Genomic DNA, 20,194 nt, shown 5'->3' on the forward strand with positions numbered 1-20,194 from the left:
TGCTGCCCAGTGTGCAACAGCGGATTTCCTTTTACTATGTTCCTATTAAATTCCATGAAAGAAACCCAGTGAGGGTCTGCAGTGCTGCTAGATGTCCACATGTTTGGCTTTTTTATTAAAATATTAGTAATAACTAATAATAACAATAAAAACAAACTTGTCAGTTTTGCCAGTCACTGTACAACTGCCTTCTATAGATTAGCTTATTTAATCTTCACAGCTGCATCTCTATGAAGAAATACTAAAGCCATCACTGTAATTTTACCTTACATGTTGGTAGGTAGGCTGGTCTTGGAGAAAACGATCAAGAAGAGATGGTGATTGGCTCAGGGAAGGTCACATGAACCAATCTAGACCAATCAGATTTCATCCCAGATGTTTTTGTGGAATTCACAAGCCTCCAAGGCTTTTCTTAGGCTATTTCATCTGCCTGGAAGACCATCTATCTCTGCTTCATCCACTTGGTAAATTCCTGCTCATTTTTCAAAATGTCACTCATGATTTATTCTCAGAGCTTCCCACACACTGTTCATGTCTTCCTTTTTTGACCACTGGTGTTTCTTAAACCCATCTCCACTACGGCACTTCCCATACTGTGTTAGTTGCACAAATACTGTACACTAAAACGTGGTCTACTTGAAGGTAGGGCCCATGGCTTATTTATCTTTTTATGGCCAGTGTTAATTCCAGTGCCTAGAATACATTTATTAAATGAACAAATGAATGGACAGATGAATAAATGAATGACGTTTATAAGGTTGGGTTGGATACAATTCCCTGTAACATTTATCAGCAATAACTAGGTTCCCAGCTAAATGTTGTCTCCTATTAATTTCACAGGATGCCTTGGGTTATTTTTCTCATTTATTCCCCACATGTTGACTTCTGTGGACTACCCAACACGCATCGTTTTTCTATTTGTCTACGTTACATTTTAAAATATCACAATTGTTACACACGATTATATATAAAGTAAATAAACAACAAGGATCTACTGTATAGCACAGGGAATTATATTCAATGTCTTGTAATAACCTATAATGGAAAAAATCTGAAAAAAATATGAATCACTTCACTGTATATGTGAAACTAATGCAACATTGTAAATTAACTATACTTCTGTTTTAACAAGATTAAAAAAAGAGGGATATCAAAGTTTGTAATACAAAAAAAAAATCACAATCGTTGGTATATTCCTGCTGAGGTTTGTCATTAATTCCACCCAATTTGTGAAATAGCTGCATTGAGAGAAGAATAGTGGTCTCATCCTGAGTCCCTCCACTAACTTCCTCAGGAAAATATTAGAGACTTTTGGTGCCACTGTCTCATCTAACAACAAACTTAGGAGGTAAGATGTCAGAATCATGGGCTTTTATCTGGGTCTCATGGTTAGTCTTCCTGAGTGTGGAAGAGAACATTTGGACTATTCTGAATGAAAGACAGTGAAGTAGATGTCTCTGACACTTGAATCCACCATATCGGAGTCTCTTAGCAATGATAATCCTGTCACAGCTGTTAGAATTTATTCCTTTATCCATGTGACATTTTAACAGGAGACAAATCCAAGTTATTATAAACAGATATAAACCATTCAATCCAAAATGGCTCGTATTAGCAACTTCATCAAGCTGACAAGCCTTGTTTCTGAAAATTTGTAAATGTTATTCTTGTGCATTCGGTTTTTTTTTCCCTCTACAAAGCCAAACCTGATTCAGGCTTTTGTCCTATGAAAACTGCCAACTTAAAATGTTTATTTAATTACATCCTAGGATGAGAGAGATGGAAATATACAGCCATTTAACTAGCTAAGTGATGGAGGAAAAGGTTGGGACTGTTATTTGCTTGATTTTAGTGTTCTCTCAGTACCAGTGGCCTTGGTATCAAACAGGAGAGGGAGCCATGGAAATTGAGGAATAAATTGAATGGATATTTGGAAAAGGCATTTTAGTGGGAGGAGAATAAGAGATTTCAAGTAAATTACTAGTTTATATATATATTTCCCAGATGACTCTGAATTCTTTATTTGAACTGACATGGGTTGGATAAATATACTGCTATCCCTCCTTGCCTGGTACAAAGAAGAAACAGACAGAAAAGGTGTGAAATTTAAATAGTATATGAAGAATAAATGCAAGCTAGAGGAAAGCCTGCAGTTCCTAGGTCTGTACTGCTGAAGCATCTATGTATACATATTTCCAGCCCTACATTACACTTCCACTGTATTCTTAGTTCTCCTCCCCTGGTGGGTAAGTGCTCAGCTAATGGAACAAAGACGCTTGCTGAATGAATTACAAGGAAAAATTTTTCTCCCCTTTGGATAGGCAGACCAGTTTTCAAACCGAAAGCAGAGCAATAAAAGCTACTGTAAAAATAGTACAATAAAATGACATGGCCGGACATCACTAAAAAGAAGAAATGCCCAGTTCGTGGGGAGTTGTCATGGTAGGCATTTATTCCTGGGTACCATTTAGGCTTCCCAGGCAAAATGTGCTTACACGGAAATATAGTCACTTGAGATTTTCTGACTACACTGAGCAGAAGGATGAGGTGAAGTTAAGGCCAATGAGAAAGGTGGGACCAGGCCAGTCAATCATCAATCTGCTTGTTTCCAGGTTGTCCTTTGGAAACAATGGTGTCCACCATTCCCTGGCTTAGGACTTTAGTCATATTATGTTTTATGCCACATCATGGACAGAAAGCAGCTGACTACCAATCTCTCCAAGGAACTATGTAGTGCCCCTGGGCTACCGGAGGCCCTGCAAAGCCAGGTTGGTTCAAAGAGAGTGGTGTCCAGATTAGTTGTGTCAACATTTGATTAAACATGATTGTAAGGGTAAATTGAAACATGATTGTAAGGGTAAATTGAAACATGTAAAGTGAAGACATGGATCTGGTTGATTTTTGAGTTAAAGAGACCAACAACCCACACCTTTACCCCTTCCTTCCTCCCTGAGGGAAGCCATGCAAACATTAGGCATATTTAAACTCCCTAAATTATATCAGCTCTGAAAATTTTACTGTACAAAGGGTCCATATTTATAATGAAGACTAATATAATGAGAGGACAACTGGACTGATATGAAAGACCAGGGCTTAAGTTCTGGCTCTAACATGAACCCGACAGTACACAGGAACCACTGTAAGAATCCTAGATAAATATATGTAAAGCAGCCATGCTCACCTTTATTTTCAATTTTTCTCTTTCCCACCATAACATTTACTCTCATTTTCTCAAATGTTGAGTGACTTAGCCAAGATCACAAAACCAGCAAATGACCCAAACAAGACAACACCCTGATCTTGCCCATGGAAGCCAGGAGCTCGTCACAGAATATCCACCTATATATCATAAAATTCATAAATGCTAATTCAACACTTATCTTGGAAGAGAAGAAGACCTTGATTTGGAAGCTTTATTTCATACAAGAAAGAAAAAGGAAAGAAGGCAGGGAGGGAGGGAGGGAGGAGAAAAGAAAGAAAGAAAAGAAAGAAAGAAAGAAAGAAAGAGAGAAAAAGAAAGAAAGAAAGAAAGAAAGAGAAAAAGAAAGAAAGAAAAAGAAAGAAAGAAAGAAAGAGAGAAAGAAAGAAAAGAAAGAAAGGAAGGAGGGAGGGAGGGGGAAGAGAGAGGGAGAAAGAGAAAGAAAGAAAGATAGAAAGAAAGAAAGAGAGAGAATTAAAGAAAAGAAAGAAAGAAAGAAAGAAAGAAAGAAAGAAAGAAAGAAAGAAAGAAAGAAAGAAAGAAAGAAAGGCGGGAGGGAGGGAGGGAGGGGGGAGAGAGAGGGAGAAAGAGAAAGAAAGAAAGAAAGGAAGGAAGGAAGGAAGGAAGGAAGGAAGGAAGGAAGGAAGGAAGGAAGGAAGAAAGAAGGAAAGAAGGAAAAAGAAAGAAAGAAAGAGAAAGGAAGGAAGGGAGGGAGGGAATTAAAAGGGGAGGCAGCCATCAGGGGCTTGAGAAGCTTGTCACATAGCCCAGGTTGATGTGTACACATATAGCAGAGATTGGAGAGGGTCTAACCTACACACATCCCTGGCAAATGGAATCTGGCTGCACAAACAAAGGAGATACAATAAAGCCCAGCAGAAAGTATAAGGCAGACCAGACTTAAATATGGCATAATGTCTGAATGTACTCCTGAGCCCACCCACAAATCCACTGCCAGAGAATAAAAGCTTTGCTAGTTCAAATGTTTGAGCACAACCTCTGGCCAATTTTTGACGACTCACCAAGCTATGCAGACATAGGGGCACCCCCTAGGAATCAAACAAAAATAAAAGCAAGAAAAATAAAACACTAAGCAGAGGCATCAGTGGCTACACATTATAGGAAAGACTTCACAGATTTCATTTAGGCAAGTTACTAAGCAAAGAGCAACAATTCTCAAAAGGAAAAAAAGAACCCAGAGTTGTTACAATATATTATCTAAAATGTTCAGTATTCAGCAAAAGATTATGAAACATGCAAAGAAATAAGTGTGACTCATAAAAAAAAACAAAGCAGTCAATAGAAATTGTCAGTAAGTGTTCTCAGATACTGGATTTAGCAAAGATGTCAAAGAAGTTGTTAAATATGTTCAAGCTACATGAAACCATGTTTAAATAATTAAAGGAAAGTATGACAATAACTCAGTAAATAAAGAATCTCAAAAAACAGAGTTAAAATCAGTTAAAAATGGAAATTCTGGAGTTGAAAACTCAATAACATTAACCTACAGATCCAAGAAGTTCAGTGAGTCCCAAGTAAGATAAACATAAAAAGATCCTTATCTAGACATATCATAATCACAGAGAAAATCTTGAAAGCATTAAAAGAAAATGACTCATCACAGAGCAAACTTTATAGATCTAAATACATATGTAAGAAGAGAATAAAGTTACCAAATCTTTTAAGAAACTATAAAAACAAAAGCAAATTAAATCCAAAGTAGAAGAAAGAAAAGAATAGATCACAGTAGAAATCAATAAAATAAAATGCATAAAAACAATAGAGAAAATGAATGAAACCAAAAACTATTTTTTAAAAGATCACTTGACTTACACAAACTGACCAATAAAATAAGGGAGAAGACTCAAGTTACCAAATTAGGAATGAATGAAAGAATATCATTAATGAGCCTATAGAAATTAAAAGGTTATAAGGAAATATTATCAACAACTTTATTTTAACAACCTAGACAACTCAGATAAAATAGACAATTTCCTAGAAAGTTTCAAATTACCAAAACTGACTCAAGAAAAAATATACAATTTGAATAAGACAATAATGTATAAATAAATTGAATTAATCATTTAAAAACCTTCCCACAAAGAAAAGCACAGAAAGTTTCACTGGCAAATTCTATCAAATATTTAAAGAAAATAACACAAATTCTTTCAACAAATAGAAAAGAAGAAAGCACTTCTAACTCATTCTATGGAACTAGTGTTAGCTTTCATTAAAGCCAAACAAATACATCAAAAGAAAATCAGTATTCTTTATGAATGTAAACACAAAAATCCTTAATAGTCCCAAACTGAATTCAACAACATATAAAAATGATGATATACTATGGCTGAGACTTACCCCAGAAATATAAGGTTGATTTGATATCCAAATTTTACTTAATGTGTTATACCATATTAATAGAATAATGGACAAAAGTCACATGATCATCTCAATAGATGCAGGAAAGACATTTGACAAGATTTCTGGGGAACGTTACCTATTGAGTTTCTGAGATGATATTAGGGATAGAGGATATCACATTAAATGGCAGATTGACAAACTGGACCTAAAAGGGGTGAAGTGGAAAATGTCCTTATATACAGTGACAATGTGCAGTTTTGAAAGGCAGAGGTGAGGTCTACCTCAGAATGGGAGACAGCTGGCTGGGTTACTACCATTCCTGGACGGCACAGTGATGGGAAATGCGGATCCATTAAGCCTAGTCGTGGAAGTCCTTCCTCATTTCACAAGTCTTCACAGCTCCCTACTCACAAACCCATCCCAGAACTGGTCTCAGGTGAGGCTAAGCCAGAATCCCAGACTCTCAAGTATTGGTATTATCCTTTTCTCCCCGTTTCTACTTCTGTGACTGCTACACTTTTATTTTATTTTTGTCCAGCTTTACTGAGGTATAATGGACAAATAAAAATGATACACATTTAGGGTGAACAAGGTGATGACTTACTACACATGTATGTAATGTGAAATGATGACCACAGTCAAGTTGATTAAGACATCCATCACCTCACATAGTTACCATTCATTTTTGTTGCTGTTTGTTTGTTTTGTAACTGCCACCACCAAGTTTAGACTGCAGACAGTCTCTTCTGACTCCTTTTCTTTAGTAAGCATACACTGTAGAAAGTCTTAGTACCAATTCAAATTTTCTCATTTACAAAGTATTTAAAGTACATACTGTAGATAGCCTCATCCACCAGAGGGTAGACAGCAGAAGCAAGAAGAACTACAATGCTGCAGCCTGTGGAACAAAAACCACATTCACAGAAAGATAGACAAGATGAAAAGGCAGAGGGCAATGTACCAGATGAAGGAACAACATAAAACCCCAGAAAAACAACTAAATGAAGGGGAGATAGGAAACCTTCCAGAAAAAGAATTCAGAATAATGATAGTGAAGATGATCCAGGACCTCGGAGAAAGAATGGAGGCAAACATAGAGAAGATGCAAGAAATGTTTAACAAAGACCTAGAAGAATTAAAGAACAAACAAACAGAGATGAACAATACAATAACTGAAATGAAAACTACACTAGAAGGAATCAATAGCAGAATAACTGAGGCAGAAGAACGGATAAGTGACCTAGAAGAGAGAATAGTGGAATTCACTGCTGTGGAACAGAATAAAGAAAAAAGAATGAAAAGAAATGAAGACAGCCTAAGAGACCTCTGGGACAACATTAAACGCAACAATTCAAATTATAGGGGTCCCAAAAGGGGAAGAGAGAGAGAAAGGACCCAAGAAAATATTTGAAGAGATTATAGTCGAAAACTTCCCTAACATGGGAAAGGAAATAGCCACCCAAGTCCAGGAAGCACAGCAAGGCCCATACAGGAAAAACCCAAGGAGAAACATGCCGAGACACATAGTAATCAAATTGGCAAAAATTAAAGACAAAGAAAAATTATTGAAAGCAGCAAGGGAAAATTGACAAATAACATACAAGGGAACTCCCATAAGGTTAACAGCTGATTTCTCAGCAGAAACTCTACAAGCCAGAAGGGAGTGGCATGATATACTTACAGTGATTAAAGGGAAGAAGCTACAACCAAGTTTACTCTACCCAGCAAGGATCTCATTCACATTCGATGGAGAAATCTAAAGCTTTACAGAGAAGCAAAAGCTAAGAGAATTCAGCACCACCAAACCAGCTCTACAACAAATGCTAAAGGAACTTCTCTAAGTGGGAAACACAAGAGAAGAAAAGGACCTACAAAAACAAACCCAAAATAATTAAGAAAATGGTCATAGGAACATACATATTGATAATTACCGTAAACGTGAACGGATTAAATGCTTCAACCAAAAGACACAGGCTTGCTGAATGGATACAAAAACAAGACCCATACATATGCTGTCTACAAGAGACCCACTTCAGACCTAGGGACACCTATAGACTGAAAGTGTGGGGATGGAAAAAGATATTCCATGCAAATGGAAATCAAAAGAAAGCTGGAGTAGCCATACTCATATCAGATAAAATAGACTTCAAAATAAAGAATGGGCTTCCCTGGTGGTGCAGTGGTTGAGAATCTGCCTGCCAATGCAGGGGACAAAGGTTCAAGCCCTGGTCTGGGAGGATCCCACATGCCACGGAGCAACGAGGCCCGTGAGCCACAACTACTGAGCCTGCGCATCTGGAGCCTGTGCTCCGCAACAAGAGAGGCCGCGATAGTGAGAGGCCCGCGCACCGCGATGAAGAGTGGCCCCCACTTGCCACAACTGGAGAAAGCCCTTGCACAGAAACGAAGACCCAGCACAGCCATAAATAAATATATAAATAAAAACCCAAAGTTTAAAAAAAAAAAAAAGAAACAGGTCTCATCACCATTATCACCATTTTACAAAAAAATATCTATGATCAGCCAGCCCCCCTGCTTTAAAAATAAATAAATAAATAAATAAAGAATGTTACAAGAGACAAGGAAGGACACTACATAATGATCAAGGGATCAATCCCAGAAGAAGATATAACAATTATAAATATATATGCACCCAACATAGGAGCACCTCAATACATAAGGCAAATGCTAACAGCCATAAAAGAGGAAATTGACAGTAACACAGTAATAGTGGGGGAATTTAACATCTCACTTACACCAATGGACAGATCATCCAAAATGAAAATGAATAAGGAAACAGAAGCTATAAATGACACAATAGACCAGATAGATTTAACTGATATTTATAGGACATTCCATCCAAAGACAGCATATTACACTTTCTTCTCAAGTGTGCACAGAACATTCTCCAGGATAGATTACATCGTGGGTCACAAATCAAGCCTCAGTAAATTTAAGAAAATTGAAATCGTATCAAACATCTTTTCTGACCACAATGGTATGAGATTAGAAATGAATTATAGGGAAAAAAACAGTAAAAATAACAAACACATGGAGGCTAAACAATACGTTACTAAATAACCAAGAGATCACTGAAGAAATCAAAGAGGAAATCAAAAAATACCTACAGACAAATGACAATGAAAACACGACGATCCAGAACCTATGGGATGCAGCAAAAGCAGTTCTAAGAGGGAAGTTTATAGCTATACAAGCCTACCTCAAGAAACAAGAAATATCTCAAGTAAACAATCTAACCTTACACCTAAAGGCACTAGAGAAAGAAGAACAAACAAAACCCAAAGTTAGCAGAAGGAAAGAAATCATAAAGAACAGAGCAGAAATAAATGAAATACAAACAAAGAAAACAATAGCAAAGATCAATAAAACTAAAAGCTGGTTCTTTGAGAAGATAAACAAAATTGATAAGCCATTAGCCAGACTCACCAAGAAAAAGAAGAACTCAAACCAATAAAATTAGAAATGAAAAAGGAGAAGTTACACCAGACACCGCAGAAATACAAAGCATCCTAAGAGACTACAACAAGCAACTCTATGCCAATAAAATGGACAATCTGGAAGAAATGGACAAATTCTTAGAAAGGTATAACCTTCCAAGACTGAACCAGGAAGAAATAGAAAATATGAACAGACCAATCACAAATAATGAAATTGAAACTGTGATTAAAAATCTTCCAACAAACAAAAGTCCAGGATCAGATGGCTTCACAGGTGAATTCTATCAAACATTTAGAGAAGAGCTAACACCCATCCTTCTCAAACTCTTCCAGAAAAGTGCAGAGGAAGGAACACTCCCAAACTCATTCTATGAGGCCACCATCACCCTGATACCAAAACCACACAAAGACACTACAAAAAAAGAAAATTACAGACCAATATCACTGATGAATATAGATGCAAAAATCCTCAACAAAAGACTAGCAAACAGAATCCAACAACACATTAAAAGGATCATACACCATGATCAAGTGGGATTTAACCCAGGGATTCAAGGATTCTTCAATATACGCAAATCAATCAATGTGATACACCACATTAACAAATTGAAGAAGAAAAACCATATGATCATCTCAATAGATGCAGAAAAACCTTTTGACAAAGTTCAACAACGATTTATGATAAAAACTCTCCAGAAAGTGGGCATAGAGGGAACCTACCTCAACATAATAAAGGACAAACCCACAGCAAACATCACTCTCAATGGTGAAAAACTGAAAGCATTTCCTCTAAGATCAGGAACAAGACAAGGATGTCCAAAACATAATTTTGGAAGTCCTAGCCATGGCAATCAGAGAAGAAAAAGAAATAAAAGGAATACAAATTGGAAAAGAAGAAGTAAAACTGTCACTGTCTGCAGATGACCTGACACTATACATAGAGAATCCTAAAAATGCCACCAGAAAACTACTAGAGCTAATCAATGAGTTTGGTAAAGCTGCAGGATACAAAATTAATGCACAGAAATCTCTTGCATTCCTATACACTAATGATGAAAAATCTGAAAGAGAAATTAAGGAAACACTCCCATTTATCACTGCAACAAAAAGAATAAAATACCTAGGAATAAACCTACCTAGAGAGACAAAAGACCTGTATGCAGAAAACTATAAGACACTGATGAAAGAAATTAAAGATGATACCAACAGAGAGATATACCATGTTCTTGGATTGGAAGAATCAATATTGTGAAAATGACTCTACTACCCAAAGCAATCTACAGATTCAATGCAATCCCTATCACATTACCAATGGCAGTTTTCACAGAACTAGAACAAAAAATCTTAAAATTTGTATGGAGACACAAAAGACCCCGAATAGCCAAAGCAGTCTTGAAGGAAAAAAACGGAGCGGGAGGAATCAGACTCCCTGACTTCAGACTATACTACAAAGGTACAGTAATCAAGACAATATGGTACTGGAACAAAAACAGAAACACAGATCTATGGAACAAGATAGAAAGTCCAGAGGTAAACCCACGTACCTATGGTCAACTAATCTATGACAAAGGAGGCAAGGATATAAAATGGAGAAAAGACAGTCTCTTCAATAAGTGGTGCTAGAAAAACTGGACAGCTACATGTAAAAGAATGAAATTAGAACACTCCCTAACACCATACAGAAAAATAAACTCAAAATGGATTCAAGAGCTAAATGTAAGACTGGACACTATAAAACTCTTAGTGGAAAACACAGGAAGAACACTCTTTGACATAAATCACAGCAAGTTCTTTTTTGATTCATCTCCTAGAGTAATGGAAATAAAAACAAAAATAAACAAATGGGACCTAATGAATCTTCAAATCTTTTGCACAGCAAAGGAAACCATAAACAAGACAAAAAGACAACCCTCAGAATGGGAGAAAATATTTGCAAATGAATCAACGGACAAAGGGTTAATCTCCAAGATATATAAACAGCTTATGCAGCTTACTATCAAAAAAACAAACAACCCAATCCAAAAATGGGCAGAAGACCTAAATAGACATTTCTTCAAAGAAGACATACAGATGTCCAAGAAGCACATGAAAAGCTACTCAACATCACTAATTATTAGAGAAATAAAAAATCAAAACTACAATGAGGTATCACCTCACACCAGTTAGAATGGGCATCATCAGAAAATCTACAAACAACAAATGCTGGAGGGGGTGTGCAGAAAAGGGAACCCTCTTGCACTGTTGGTGGGAATGTAAATTGATACAGCCACTATGGAGAACAGTATGGAGGTTCCTTAAAAAACTAAAAATAAAATTACCATATGATCCAGCAATCCCACTACTGGGCATATACCCAGAGAAAACCATAATTCAAAAAGACATATGCACCCCAATATGTTCACTGCAGCACTATTTACAATAGCCAGGTCATGGAAGCAACCTAAATGCCCATCGACAGACGAATGGATAAAGAAGATGTGGCACATATATACAATGGAATATTACCCAGCCATAAAAAGGAATGAAATTGGGTCATTTGTTGAGACGTGGAAGGATCTAGAGACTGTCATACAGAGTGAAGTAAGTCAGAAAGAGATAAACAAATATCGTATATTGACGCATCTATGTGGAACCTAGAAAAATGGTACAGATGAACCGGTTTGCAGGGCAGAAATTGAGACACAGATGTAGAGAACAAACGTATGGACACCAAGGGGGATAAGCGGCGGGGGCGTGGGGGTGGTGGTGTGACGAATTGGGAGATTGGGATTGACATGTATACACTGATGTGTATAAAATTGATGACTAATAAGAACCTGCTGTGTAAATAAATAAATAAATAAATAATATCACCAAGAACTTTTTCATTGTCACACCTGCAGGCATACCTTTCTTTCTTTCGCTGGATAACTTTCACTGGATCTCATATTAGCCTTCATTTCCTAAAGGAATGAGTTGTCCCTCCCACCTCTCACCAAGTCTGGGTCAGATACCACTCCTGTGTGCTCCTACAGCACCCTGAGCCCCCATGTCAGAGCCCTAATTCACTGAAGTGTATCCTAGCCTCCTGTGGGAAAGTCCATATATTCCTGTTGTATCCCCTGTACTGAGCCCAGTGCCTGGCATGGGACAAGTATTCAACTAATGTTTATTGAATGAATGAATGAATTTGCTGTATTAATCTTTGAATGTATTACCCTTCCATTTAAATACACATACATTTATATTTAAATAAATAAATAAATAAAGTAAATACTGATGTATGACGCTATGAATTTGACTTATTACCTGTTGTGTGACCTTAAACCCTCTAAGCCTCAGTCTCCATATCTATGAGATGATGTTTATAATAATAGTACCTGCTTGAAAGATCTGTTGGGAAGATTAATTGGAATAACGTATATAAATGCAAAACACGTAATGTGACACTAGTAAGAGTTAAATTAATTTGTTATTTTGTTATTAGGTACCATATTAGTCCCTGAATGTTAAAACTTTATACATGATCTTTATGTGCCTTTATATTCTGTTCTGAACCGTTCTTTTCATATCCATCTCTTACTATATATCTACATTCATCCTGAACCCCAGCCTAATTGAACTACTCAATCTTGCTTGGATAGTGTGTAACACAACTGTATGGAAAATACTGTGGCATCAATAAAGTTAAACAGTTTCTTACATGTTACTTTGCATTGAGCAAAATGTAATTATTAAAGTGATTTAAAGATACCATGAATTTTTGACAGTTGTCTCCTCAGGGGTCTAGCTTGATGTGATATTAAAATATATTTCATTATTATATCTAGTGGAAATTCAAGAGGAATGCTCTTTGCAATTCAAAAGGGACAAGAATCTCAGAATAAAAATTCATTTTCAATCCCTGCAGAGTTCATTATGAACAACAGAGTGCTAGAAATTAAAACATTTAAATGTATTTAATAAGGTTGTATAATGGAATGACATTTATGTTTAGATAGATTCGCTAGTCTCTCTCCCTCTTTCTCTTTTATCCTTCCAAATTCTATGCTTAGGGAAAAAGTGAACTGCTGATGTGATTTAATTGGTTAATTACAACTAGATTCCCCAGCAAAGTGGAGAGTTAAAGCAATTATCTAGATTATTAAAGTTTAGAAAGCTTTCCCCTCCAATATCTTGATATTCCAGTCAAAGTGGGTTGCGATTTTACATTAATTGAGACCAAACTGTTTCTAGTTGTGGGAAGGTGCATGCCTGGAGAATAAAACTGCAGTATTTTGGCCAGAATTAATTGAATCAGAAGAGGAAATTAAGGCAACTTAGAAAGTTGCTTAAATTTTTAGTATTTTTCATCCCTCCTCATATACTGTACTTTAAACCTATTACCGAAAAAAATACTTTTGTCTAATCAGCCACAGAAGTAGTTTAAGGCCATGTGCCAATACAGCTTATGGTATTTGTTTTGAAATGTTAAAAAAACAAGGTTTTGAAATTTTTTAAGATCTCACTATATATTTAATAGAACTATTAGCAGCAAACATATACTAGTAAAAAAAAAAGCTTCAGTATTGACCATACTTCATCCCCAGTGTCTTGGTGTAAAGGTACATTGGTCAACTTTGGACACAAAATCTTTCTATGCCATGTTCCACCTCTAAATTATTTATCTTCATGCAATTGGAGAAATTTAAGCATAAATCTAATCCAATGAATAAGATGTATGTACTTTCATTTCCCTGTCCTACTTTTATTATATATCATTTGTAGTATACTATTTTTAAACAGAAAAAATAAACTTCAGTAATCAGATTGATTATGATCACTAGAATTTGAAATAATCTACACAAACTCTTTATCCTGGTTAGTTTCTTTTAAGTCCCCCAAATTATGGTTTAATTAAAGCTAAACTTAGTTTAAAGAAAAAAAAAAGAGATTATACACATGCCTGGTAGTTATGATTTGCCAGTTTGTACCTCATGTAACCAAATTTTAATACACACACACACACACACACATTCTATTATTGGTCAGTATTCTTAATTGTTGTGAAAAGTTCAGGGACAGATTTTAGGTCAGACTTTTGAATCATAGTCTCACCTAGAATTGTCTTTCTCACTTACCGTCTCTTGACTCTACATTCTATTGTGCTAGTTTCACATTCAGACAGGCTGCTGCTTCATGGTGGGTTCTGAAAACTCTAGGTTTACAAAATTTTGTTTCAGTAACCCCTGAGTAAAAACAGGTGCCTAATTTAAACAGCACCAACAGGAGTTCCGATATTAAATCCTGCTGACCTGATTTAGTTTCCAATTTCCATTACCCCACCAATCACTTGTGTCCAGAAAGATGTAAGGCACGTCTGACCTCGATTGGGTTATATGTTCACTCCTAGACCTGACATTGCAATGAATTTCGCTCAAAACCTGCTGTGTTAGTCAGATTGGCCTGATTATCCTGCAGTAACAAAGACTTTAAAACCATGACTTGACTGAGGGAGGAAGAAATTTTCCTCTACCTTTCCAGGTTCTTCTGGCTGGTCTAAGTATTAAAATGACATGAGACAGATTAATAGGAGAAAATCAAACAAAAGCTTAATAACATATGTTCATGGGAGAGACCATGGAAAACTGAGTAACTCACCAAAATAGCCAAAGACCCCACCTTAAATACGATTTTCAGCTAAAGACACAAAAGGATGCTGAGGGTAGTGGTTTGGGACATCACAGGGGAGGAAAGTAATTCACATGGAAATGGAAAAGCAAATGTTTGGTAAATAACTGCTGGGCCCTGCAGAGACAATGCGACAGAGAGTGTACCCTGATCTCTAGGCCCTGCCTAGAGTTTCCTCCACCACCCCTAGCCCATATTCTTTCAGATATCTCTGGTGATAGTGCTATTCCAGAAACCCTCTCTCTAAATTCTTTTAGGCAGTTAGGAGGAAGTTCAAAGTTTCTTCCTGAGTCTGCTGCACCTTGAGTGTTTTCAGCTTGAAAAAATCCACATGCCAAAGAGACATTTAGGGTGGCAAGTTTTGCTCCCCTACACTTGCAGCAACAAAGGTTTATTTCTCTTTCACGTTGGTTATCAGCTATGGGTAGACCGTGGCTATTTCCGCCCATGTGTCTTCTCCATTCCAGGATGTAGGCTGAAGGAGCAACTACTATTTAGGACATGCCATCCCAAGGTAGAAGATAAAGGGAAAGACATTTTGTGCTTGTAAATGATTCTTTTAAGTTTCTACTTGGCACTGGCATATGTTACTTCTGCTCACATTTTATTGGCTGAAGCAAGATACACAGCAGAGCCTAAGAATGGAACAGTTCTCCCACAGAAAGGAACTACAATACAATCTACCACATACTTAGTTAAAGAGTAGGCAAAGCTTCATTCCCCAAGGAGATTTCCAACAGGAAAACAACAGATTTCCACTACAATCATTTACTCTCATAGTTTCAAGCTCCAACTGAATTTTCTATGCAGAGTATCTCTCTATCCCAAGAGACCTAACATCAAGGTCATCTATGTGAAAGATTAGTCAGAATGTTGGGCAAACCTTCCAGACTGGATAGGGTGATGTGCAGTAGCATTAAAACATGGGGGGAAAAGATGCACTTCTGAAGTCATTTTCAAGCAAAATGGGGAAGACCCAGAGTGGATAATCAGACAGCAAAACTTAAAAGATGGGCTGAGACAGGGAAAAGATGGGTTGAGACAGGGCAGAGGTAGACCCGTATGGCTTGATTTAGCAATGGGGGAACAATAAATGAAAAATGCAAGGGGAAAACAGGAAGAATGGCACATTCAGGACTAAACTCCAATACTTTGTTAAGTTTTGAAGAATCTTGGCCCATTTTAGCACTTCTTTAGGGTAAACAAAACATTATAAAAGCACCATGTTTTCCAGATTCTCTAAAACATTTTCCTCGAACCCAGTGACTACGCTTCTTCTCCATGTATTTGATCTCTAACTAATTGATCTAACTGATTTTCATAAATCAGTTGCACCATATGCAAATAAGGCTGCTTCAAGACTCTCTAATTTTTTGTTTTTCTATTTTTTTAATCCTTGTACCAATACCACACTGTCTTGTTTATTATAGCTAGAAAATTTTTATCAAAAATGGCACACAGATTAATTTAAGCATTGGTCCAATTCGTTATTCCCACAAAGGGAAATTGCTTATAATTAAAGAACTAAACAGCAGCAGGCATACCATCCATGTATTGCCAAACAAGACACTTATGCCTAACAGCAAAGCTTTTAGAAGGGCAGAAATTTGATTGTGACAGCTCTCCACTTAGAAGTCAACAATGGGACCACCAAGCTCTAGGGTTACCATGCTAATTTGGTGATGAAAGAAAGCACTCTTAAGGAGAAAAGTAGTCTTTCTGTTCTTGCAACTGATTGCTGATGGTGTATACATCAGAAAATAATTAAGACTGGCCAACTTGAAAAGGAAAATTAAAAATAAACAAATTCTCTTCTCAATGGAACCAATAATTAAAGAACCACACAGTTTACTCTGCTACCTGCATTATCCATATTTCATGGTCAAAACTTTTGAGGGCTTTTAGCACTTTCAACTGTTTTCCAACTGATCTGATACTTCTAAGGAGTTATATATTTCTGAGATGAATTTTGTATTTGTTTTTGAATGCCAACAGACTGCAAACAATAATACTTTAAAACACCTGAGTCAATTGGAATAGTTTTTTTCAGTGCTTCTCAAACTTTAAAGTGCATATGATTCACCGGAGGATTGTGTCACAATTCAGATTCTGATTCAGTAGGTCTGGAATGGGACCTAAGATTATGCATTACCTACAAGCTGGTCTGATGTTAATAACTTTCTACATCTTTTGTCTCTAACTCATTATAAGGACTCTCTGAATATCTTTTTAACTGAGTGAATGAATTAAAAATTAAATTCATGTAGGCTATATAATGTATTTTTACAAACAGGAGGTGGAATATACAGATAATTCAAGTCTTTCCTTTCTCCACAAACTATTATTTAGAAGAAACTTGCAAGGTCATTTTATTTAGACAAAGTAGAAAGTAAGCAAATACAAACAAAATAGTTACAGAATAAGACAGCACAATGCCAGGGCACATAGTATTGTTCAACCGTGTTGTACTTATTGTTCTTGATTTTATTTAGTCTACAGGCAAAATCTACCCATACTGTCTGTATTTCTTAACTGTCCAAAGTCTTTCTACTATTGCTACATTTTTATTTCCCTTGGACCCTAATTTTTTAAATTGTTGCATTACCATTTCCTTCCACTGTTCAACAGATAACACTCCGTCTTTGAGCAGATGCTTCAAAGGATGGCTCCCTAGTTCGTTTATAAAGACATACTGTCTTTTTTCCAGTTTATTAAGAAATAAGTGACATTCATCACTGTATATGTTTAAGGTGTACAGCATGATGATTTAAATTACATATGTTTTGAAAAGATGCCCACAATAGGTTCAGCTAACATCTACCTTCTCATATGGATACAATAAAAAGAAAGAAGAAAAGAAAACCTAAAAAATATTTTCTCCTTGTGATGAGAACTCTTAGGGTTTACTGTCTTAACAACTTTCCTGCATAGCACACATCAGTGTTACCTATAGTCATCATGTTGGACAGGATATCCCTAGTACTGGTTTATCTTATAACTGGAAGTTTGTACTTTTTAAACACCTTCCTCTAATTCCTCCCTCCCCTCTGCCTCTTGTAACCACAAGTCTGATATCTTTTTGTATCTTTTCTTTTTGATATATATTTTTTTAGATTCTATACATAAGTAAGATCATATAGTATTTGTCTTCCTCTGCCTGACTTATTTCAATTAGCATAATGTCTTCATGGTCCATTCATGTCATCGTAATTGGTAGAATTTCCTCCTTTTTTATGGCTGAATAATATTCCATTGTATATTATACCACAACTTCTTTATTCATTCATCCATCAATGGATACTCTTAGTATATCCCAAATGTCGCCTGGTTTATAGTCAGATAAACCACTGTTTATCTGAAATTCAGGTTTAACTGGGTGTCTTTTATTTTTATTTGCTAAATCTGGGAAATTCTGAAAGAATGCATCCTTAGCTAATTGTGATGTCTGCTTAACTGTGTGCTGTTCTGGTCATTTGTGCAGATCATTCACAGCAATAGAGCATACAAAGGACATCACAAGGTGTGATAGTAAAGTCTATGCTTATCAAGACCAGAAGTCCTCTGACATTTTTTGCAGTCTTTGAAAAGGTCCAGATGGTACAATAAAGAGCTTCAGCAGGATGGAGAAAAAGCCTGGTCTGATAGTCCCACAACAGATGGCCTGCCTACTGCACCAAACTTCCAAGTTGCTGATGCCAGAAAGAACTGGGTTTGATTTCTGTAGCCGCAGTTAAAAGCCATGGACCAGTTACTTGATCCCAGTGTTTTATATTGTTTAAGTAGGTTACAAAGAGAGGCTGTGGAAAGAGACTGGGTACTTTCAAACCCTGACTCTGCCACTTAATAGGTCTAAACCCATAGGCAAATAGCTTGCTTTTTCTGTACCTCAGTTTCCACATCTGTAAAATTATGATAATAATAGTAACAAATAATTTTAGGGGCGATGCAGATTGAAAGCAGTCATGCATGTCAAGTTAGGATGTTGTACCTGGCATGTAAAAGGGGACACTTATTGTGCTTGTTCACAATTAATTGAAGCTGACATAACATCAACTGATGGCAGTTTAAGACTCCTGTAGACAACATCAGCTTTTCTCCTTGTATGCTGTTCCCTCCACCACCATATTACACCCTACCTAACCCACTTTTGACTGGTTTCTATTTGTACAGCATGACCTGGTTCAGGTAGGCCTCCTGCAGGAAGGCTTCCTTGATACCCGCTTTTGCTACTAGCCTGATAGCCATATGGTTTGGGCATGATAATGTTATCATGCCTCCATCCCTAGTTGCAAGCTCCTTGAAGATAGAGACTGTTTTATCAGCTCTCTAATTTCAATGCCTAGGAAATTTCATGGAATGTCATCATATAACAAATGTTTGGTGAATGAATGACACTGACTGTGCCATGTATAGGGGTAATTTTAAGTCATAAATAATGATACTGAAGATATTAACAATAACAACTACATCAACTTACATATGCCAGATACTGTACTCAGAGCCTCACATTTAATTCCCGTAAACTATCCCAAGGGACTGCCATTATTATTATCCCATTTTACAGGTGAAGAAAATGACGCATTGAAAGGGTAAGTGATTTTTCCAAATTCCCCTAGCTAGAACAATGAAGACCTAATATTAGAATAAACTGAAAAGTCACTACATCTAGGCCTCAAGTGAATAAATTTCCATTTATTGGAATCTCAGCTCTAACAAGCAAGGGAAAGACCAAAAGGAAACTTGGTTGATACAGACACTGGATTCCAAACAAACAGAACAAGTCTTTCTTGCTAGAGGTGGAGAATGCCACCAATGCCTGTATTGAGGATACCTCGATTCCAGGTTTGGGGGACTCCAAAAGATGGCCTTTCTATTTGCCTTCAGGTAATCAGGAACCAAGGAAGGATGGGTTTGCTGAATCCTGCTATCTTCTTACTCTCCTTCAAACACTTACATGTGTTTTTTATTTCATCTCTGAGTATCTTAGGGCTTCTCTATGTATCTATCAATTTTCAAAAGAAACACTTCCTCGTAAGTAATGTTTACCTATTTAAAAAGGTATTCTTTCTTCTTTCACCTTGAATCTTACTTTTGTTTCCTTCAAACTCCTTGTGAAGTTCAAAACTCTAAGAAGAAAGCACTATTCCATCTTGCAGCCTCACAGGCACTGTACTATAGGCAAATCAATCTGTGCTTATGGGTAGCCTCTCTACTTTTGTCTGCAACTGACAATATTTTACAAAAATTAAATCCCAGTCCTTCCTCCAGTTTTTCCAAATTATTGGTGAAGTGACCTTCAGCCCACTTGAATGATACTACTACACCATCTCCAAACAAAGGCCCATGTGTACACTCAGGGGAACACACACAAAGATAAAAACACACACTTCTCTCTTAATCCCCCATCACTGTTTGCCGTGTTAAGAATCACGGCATCTCAAGGTATCTAGTGTTATATATCCCCAAAGTTCCATGGTATGGATTCTAGCACCTGATTTTCTTGCAGGAAAAGCACAGCTTAGGTATA

Source organism: Eschrichtius robustus, chromosome 19 (genome assembly GCF_028021215.1).
Source record: "Eschrichtius robustus isolate mEscRob2 chromosome 19, mEscRob2.pri, whole genome shotgun sequence".
In the NCBI taxonomy this organism is placed as follows: Eukaryota; Metazoa; Chordata; class Mammalia; order Artiodactyla; family Eschrichtiidae; genus Eschrichtius; species Eschrichtius robustus.